This window comes from Nicotiana tabacum, chromosome 5, assembly GCF_000715075.1.
Source record: "Nicotiana tabacum cultivar K326 chromosome 5, ASM71507v2, whole genome shotgun sequence".
NCBI lineage: Eukaryota > Viridiplantae > Streptophyta > Magnoliopsida > Solanales > Solanaceae > Nicotiana > Nicotiana tabacum.
The window spans coordinates 105,505,789-105,513,086 of NC_134084.1; the positions used below are offsets into that span (position 1 = coordinate 105,505,789).

At 36.0% G+C, this 7,298-nt stretch overlaps 1 long non-coding RNA gene and 1 pseudogene across 1 annotated transcript; one reads left to right on the forward strand and one right to left on the reverse strand.

Annotated features, from left to right (window-relative positions):
- The first annotated feature begins 1,076 nt into the window (after nt 1-1,076).
- Nucleotides 1,077-2,050, forward strand: LOC107829434 (NDR1/HIN1-like protein 10; annotated as a pseudogene).
- A 1,068-nt stretch (nt 2,051-3,118) lies between these two features.
- Nucleotides 3,119-3,837, reverse strand: LOC142181206 (uncharacterized). The gene is made up of 3 exons (XR_012709692.1): nt 3,614-3,837; nt 3,362-3,451; nt 3,119-3,253 (listed from the first exon to the last, which is right to left on the reverse strand). It is a non-coding gene; the product is annotated as an uncharacterized LOC142181206 (long non-coding RNA).
- Nucleotides 3,838-7,298: the final 3,461 nt, after the last annotated feature.

The following is a 7,298-nucleotide window of genomic DNA, read 5'->3' on the forward strand; positions in this document are numbered from 1 at the left end:
AGATGATAGCCTACTTGGAAGACCCTCAACCTATCTATCGGGACCTGCGGGCATGAAACGTAGCGTCCCTAGGCAAAAAGGACGTCAGTACAAATAATGTACCGAAATGTAAGAAATGAAAATCAGTAAACAATAGACATGAGAGAAACATGGAGTAAAAGACTCGACATGTAAGTCTGGATAACTCTGTAAATTATTTGATACTTATAGTATCATGCATATGTGTATGAATGTCATGTCATGCATAGGTACATGTGTTCATAACATCATCAAGCCTCTGAGGGCATCCCATCATATCATCTCAGCCATTGTGGGCAAAATCATCAACGTATGCCAACTGATCAGGTAGTGGTGCGTATATAACGTCGTAACCTTTTCCCACATCTCATATACATATGTATACATATATACGCGTATATAATGCTATCTGGTCATGTTTCAATGTACATGAATGCAATGCATGAGAAATACGTCAATACAATCTCTCAGAATTATCATAAGACCATTATGCCTCTGATTAATATCATGAAATAAACTTTATGAACTTACGTATTTTTTGAGACCCATGAACAAACGATAGAATAATAAGACATATGGGAATTCAAGAACATAGGCACCTCTAATACTTCTATGAATAGAGTTATTTATGGAAGTTGTGCATTTACTCGTTTCGTTTGTATCGTATGGATCATGCCAAAAGGAAAGAAGAGATAGCCTTAACATACCTGAGTCGATCCTCTTGACAATCCCTCTAACACACGTCAATTGTAATAACACATGACAGCAGATCGAAGTAGGAAAAAATTCGTATGATATTCTTGAGAAAGATTCCACCGTACTCACTTAGAATCGCAAAATTCCATTGCTATTACGCAGTGAAATTTCGTATGAAATTTATGCAGAAGCAAAATCACGCCTTCTCTGATTTCTACGAAAGTACTGCTACAAAAACTACCGCGTCTTTCAAACTCTAACCACTTCATAACACGGCATTTTCAACTATATTATCCGCTTTTGCTTACCAATTACACTATTCCCATCTACCACAAAAAACCAAAACAGACGTGTATATATATTCATCTTCATCCACTAAAGGATCATCCTCATACCAATTTTTGCTACAAATACTTAATAGAAACACAGAAATTTTAAGTTACTGCATTTCTTGTTTTCCTTAAGGTGCTATGCCACAATCCCATTTCAACGGAGCCTATTATGGCCCTTCCATTCCGCCACCAACCAAAACCTACCACCGTAGTCGCGGTGGCAGCAGCTGCAACCCATGTAGCTGCCTCTGCAGTTGCATTTGCAATTGCATCTGCCAAATTATCTTCACCCTTCTCATCATCATTGGAGTCATTGCATTGGTTCTATGGCTCGTTCTTCGTCCTAACAAAGTCAAATTCTACGTGACTGATGCCATGTTGACTCAGTTCGAATTGTCCACCACAAACAACACTATTCACTATGATCTTGCTCTCAACATGACTATTAGAAACCCCAACAAGCGTATTGGAATTTACTACGATTCAATTGAAGCTAGAGCTTTGTATCAAGGGGAGAGATTTGCTAGTAAAATTTTGGAACCATTTTATCAGGGTCACAAGAATACTAGCAGCTTGCATTCAGTGTTCAAAGGTCAAACCTTGGTTCTACTGGGAGACAGAGAGAAATCCAATTATAATAATGAGAAAAATTCAGGAGTATATGAGATGGAAGTGAAGCTTTACATGCGGATAAGACTAAAATTTGGTCGGATAAAAACACGCAAAATTAAGCCAAAGATTGAGTGTGATTTCAAGGTTCCTCTGGAATCTAATGGCAGATCATCATCTGCTAATTTCGAGGAAACCAGATGCCATCTTGATTGGTAGTTTTCATCTCTTTTTTGTTTGTTCATAGATTTATTTGTTTTCATATATTCTTTAGACTAGTTAATTAGTCAAATATTTTTTTTTTAATTATTTGAATTTAATTGATAGTTGATATAGAAGAATAAGAAAATTTTATAGTACCATAAATAAGAAACAAATGTATTCTCTTTGTCTAATTTTACTTGTTTACTATACTAAAAAAAATATCTACTTTTATTTGTCCAGTTTGATTTTTGAGAAATCCAAGAGACATTCTACCATTTTACATCTACACCATAGATCAAGGGGTGTCTAATAAAATATTAATTAGGGATAATATAGTAAAATATACTAAGGGAGTATTATATAAAACGTACATTTCCACAAAAAAAAAGGTAACACACGCATGCATACACGTTTATTCCTCACTAAATAGTCTATTCAACACGTAGAAAATTGTTATGTCTGTTTACGTTCTATTTCTAATTAAATATTGTTCATACTCCCTCCGTTCACTCTTATTATACTAAAAATATATTTTTACTTTTATTTGTTCACTATACTAAATCACGAGAAAGACAATTTTTTTTCCTGTTTTACCTTTATCATTAACTACTCGTTCCCCAAAACTTTTGAAGATGCTATCATTATTATGAGTAAAATTGTAAAATACATACTTCATTTATTTTTTCTTAAAGGAGTATAAAGTCAAAAGTGGACAACTAAAAGTGAATGGAGGGAATAAATAATATTAAAAATAATGGAATAAAATTAATTAAGCAAAGAAAAGGTAAAATTGTCTCTTTTTAGTTAACATCTTCGGAGTAATTGTAAGTTTTTCTGTACATCGAGTAAAATGTATAATCATTTTATAAGTTGATCATAATAAAAATGTCTACGTACACTCATATTTCTATTTTATTTTCATTTTTGTAAAGAAAAAAGTTATGTAAGGGTATACTAAAAGATCTTGATGCATTAGATAATTATACCCAAAGAAAAAAATAAAAAAACTAATTGGATGAGATCTTCTAAAGAGGAAACGGTTCTGCAATTTTTTTCTTTTCTTTAAACATGTGCTAGTTATTAGAGGGTAAGATGTAAACTCTTTTTTTTTATTTCTCACCCGATATTCGATACTCACATTGGAGCCCGACTAATCCGGATTCGCACCGAAAAATTCCACATTGGGGTAAAGCGCTCCCTAACATTGGGGTAAGATGTAAACTCAAAATGGCAAGAGTTGCATGAAAAAGAAAAAGAAAGAGAGAACGACAAACACTTTTTTCTTCGATATTTTATCATAACATTAAATATTAACTTTATGATTATTGCTCTTTCCGTATATATGCATAATCATTAGCAGAAGAACAGCATAATATGAACACCCAAAGAAGCAACTGCAAAAAAAGACAAATTTATCAAAAAAAAATATGATAAAAAGGAGAAGAAAATTTGAAGTCATCCACATACAAAATAATAAAATCAGAGTTTAAAGCATGAGAAACCTGCAAATCATATACAACTTTTGCTCGTGTATATGGGCAACTTTGTTATCGATTTGCCTTCAGATGTTGGAGTCTTCATTATACGAAAATCTATCAAACACAAAAGAACAAAATTAATTAAAAACCCATCAGTATTAGCAATGTGTTAACTCAATATACCGCCACATCCTAATTTATAAACAGAAATTAAATAGCAAAAGTTAAAACGAAAGAATCAAACCGAAAGGGACAAAATAATGGAAGCAGACATACCACATTCAAAAATGCAAGAATAATGAAAAAATGTGAATGTTACGTTCTTCCAAGTCTTCTTCGTAACAGTTCCTCTTCTTCCTTATTCTTTTTCAAGTTTCTTTCCTATTTTTCTGATGGTGGCTTATGGGATTTATAGTTGATAGAAAAATTTGTGAGGCTTTTAAAGTTCTAAGAGAAACGGTTCTTTATTAGTAAGGCATTTCGATCGGCTTTGAATAGGTGAAAACGATTGTTTATTGAAACTGATCTTTACACATTGATTTATTTATGAGGAATTGATGTGTAATAGACGTGACTTTTCGGTCTTTTAGTATGGACCAAACATTACAGAGGCGATTTTTGGGTTTTTTAAAAATCAACATATGGAGAAAATAATAAAAAATTGAGGAAAAAGATAAATACAAATTCTGACTTTAGAGGCTGCCACATCACCTCTTTAATGTCCCTCAATTATATATATAAAGATTATTAGCCTTTCTGTTTTTCCGATGTTTAGAGTTAGCATTCACGGACATACATATGTTATTTGGTTAATATCGTTGTGAAACAAATAAATAATATGTTTCTTTTTCTTTTTAAACATGCTGACAGTCCATTATTATCACCAGGATGATGCTTACATTCGTTGTTTCAATTTGGACGCTTATTAGAGTTCTGTAGGTGGGTCAAGAAGATGCCAAATTCAAATTTATAATTATAATAATGTTGTCCTTTTCATTTCAAATAGAGTTAAAAAATAATTATCAATTTGCTCATTAGATAATGTTTATTTTACTTTGGATATGTACATATTATGATCTTTTAATCCGAGCAATTTGTATTGTATGTAAGAATTGGATATACTTAGGTTTTTGTCACGACCCAAAACCTAACCCGTCGTGATGGCGCCTATCGTGAAACTAGGTCAGCCTCAACTCAACAATCAACACGACAATAATAAGTTTGAAAATATTTACGAAAGCTTTTAACAGTTAAAGAACTATTTGAAACATAAGAAATTCCAAGAATAGATACAATCCAGGCCAAAATCGGGTGTCACTGAGTGCATGAGCGTCTAAGGAAAATACATAGTCTATTATAATATCTAAGGGAGCAACTGAAATACAACTGAAAAGCAAGCTGGAGAGTCAAGGCCTGCGAATGCCGTGCAGATACCTCAATAATCTCCTTAGTCAGAAGCCTCGATCAACAACCGCCACTGGATCCCAAAAGTGCCTGAATCTGCACACAAGATGCATGGGGTAATGTGAGTACACCAACTCAGTAAGTAACAAGTCAACCCTTTAGACTGATAGGTAGTGACGAACCAAACCTCAACAGGTAATACAATTAAACTGTACAGAAAAGTAGGCATGCTTGCAGTTCAAGCATAAAACTCAACAGTAAATGAATACAATCTGAACAGTACGGAGTATAAAGCTCAACAAATCTCTATGTACCAATGCATGGAAAGCATAAAAAATATATAATGTACCTCCGCTCACAAGTGCCCAACCACTCGATACAGTATATGGCCATCCGGCCCAAGGAAGATCCATCCCGGAATATATATATACATATCACTGACCGCAGTCATCCAGTACCAAGGAAGGCCATTCCAGCCCTATGGAGAAGATCCATCTCCAGGTATAAATACTTCGGAGAAGATCCATGTCCCGGGAAAATCCATCCCTCAATAGCATCAACTGCGCTCACTGGGGGTGTAAAGACTCCGGAGGGGCTCCTTTCAGCCCAAGCGCTATAACAAGCCAACGGAGGCATAATCAATATCCCGTTGTGGCTTGCAGCCCGATCCCAAGCCAAGCTCTAGCCCGGCTCTCGGGCTCACTCACTCATCACTCTCCAGTCTCACACACACGGGCTCAAAATGTCATGATACTAGCCCGAACAATGATATGATATGCCAAATAACAATAATCGAGACTGAGGCATGATATAATATGCATGAACATGACTGAGTATAGAATATCAATAAAGCTAATGATATGACAGCAAGAAACGACCTCTCGGGTCTCAATAGTATTGACGTGAAGCCTTAACATGATAATTAGTATGATTTATAGCTCATTAACTTAATTACATAATCACAATACAGATATCAGCAAGAAAGAGTCACTAAGCGGTGCCATGGAATGATCCAGACCGTGATTCTCACGGTGTATGCCCACACGCCCGTCACTTGGCATTTGTGTCACCTCAATAGTAATCATAGAACACATAGTTCGGGGTTTCGAACCCTCAGAACCAAGTTTGGAAGCGTTACTTACCTCAAATCAAGCCAAGCTCTAGCCCGCGATGCCCTTGCCTCTCGATTCGGCCTCCAAATGCTCTGTCTCTAACCAAAATTAGTATATTATCATCAATATACGCTAAAGGAATGAAAACCATACGAAAATTATCAAATTAGATCAAAAATCCCGAATTTGCTCAAACCCGGGCCCACGTCTCGGAATTCCAATTCGACCCCGATATCAAGATTTCCTCTGCCGACCAGAAAATGCCAAGTTTTTAATTTCGCCAATTCAAGCCTAAATCTTCCATGGACCTCCAAATTCCATTCCGAACATGATCCTAAGTCCAAAATCGCCCAACGGAGCTAATCAAATCATAAAAATCCAAATGCGAGATCGAATACTAAAAAGTCAAGATTTGGTCAAACCTTTCAAATTTAAAGCTTCAAGCTGAAAATCACTCTTCCATATCTATTCCGATTAACCTGAAAACCAAAACTGACGATAACATAAGTCATAATACACCATGTGGGGCTAGTCATGCCCGAGAACTAGCGAGTGAAGTGCAAATGCTCAAGACGACCGGTCGGGTCGTTACATCCTCCCCCACTTAAACACATGTTCATCTTCGAACGTGCCTAGAGTTGTTCCAAAAGCCAACAAATTGTTGTATAACTTAACCATGCACATACCCGGGGGTGATCCCACGTCACCCTATCCCCTATAGGTCCGATAGCACGACATAACTGAAATTTCGCAATCCAACCAGGCCCATAAACCTTAGAACCAAATTTCCAATTCCGAAATCAACTATACGATCAAAATCTCACCTCCATATACTGTATAAGTCCGAAAAAACTGTATCAAATCATATCCGCGATTCAAGACGAAAATCACATGATATACCACATAACTCAAACACTCATAGCCAAAACTTGAAATCAAAGCAACTGCTCAAAACAACCGAATACCGATAATAAACCTCTTATCAAATAAAGCCTCATTCCAACACTTTCGTACTTCCAACGATGAATAAAATGCAGAGAGTCATAACCATTCCTTAGATCAACCAGTCATGGAGCTCCCTCTCCTCCGGCGAGGACCATAGTAAATTTCTAAGCCGAATTCTGATATTACCCTTCCAACATGCTGAAGTCGGATCCAATAGAATTCATTCTAGGCTTAATGACCTCATCTCATCTAACACGACTACTCTGGTGACATGACACATCAATACGATCTAAAGCCACAATTCGTGCAATCCGTGCACCAAAAAGCAATAACCCAAATGTACTCAAATCATGAAAATGACTCAAAAGAGAGAGTTGTACCGCAAGCTCACTAGTACCACCATAACATAATTCTTAGAACCCATCACACACCGTAGAACCAAAGCACAAAAATCTAACCCGAACGATCATACCTCCACATAACTTTGCTGCAATACGCGG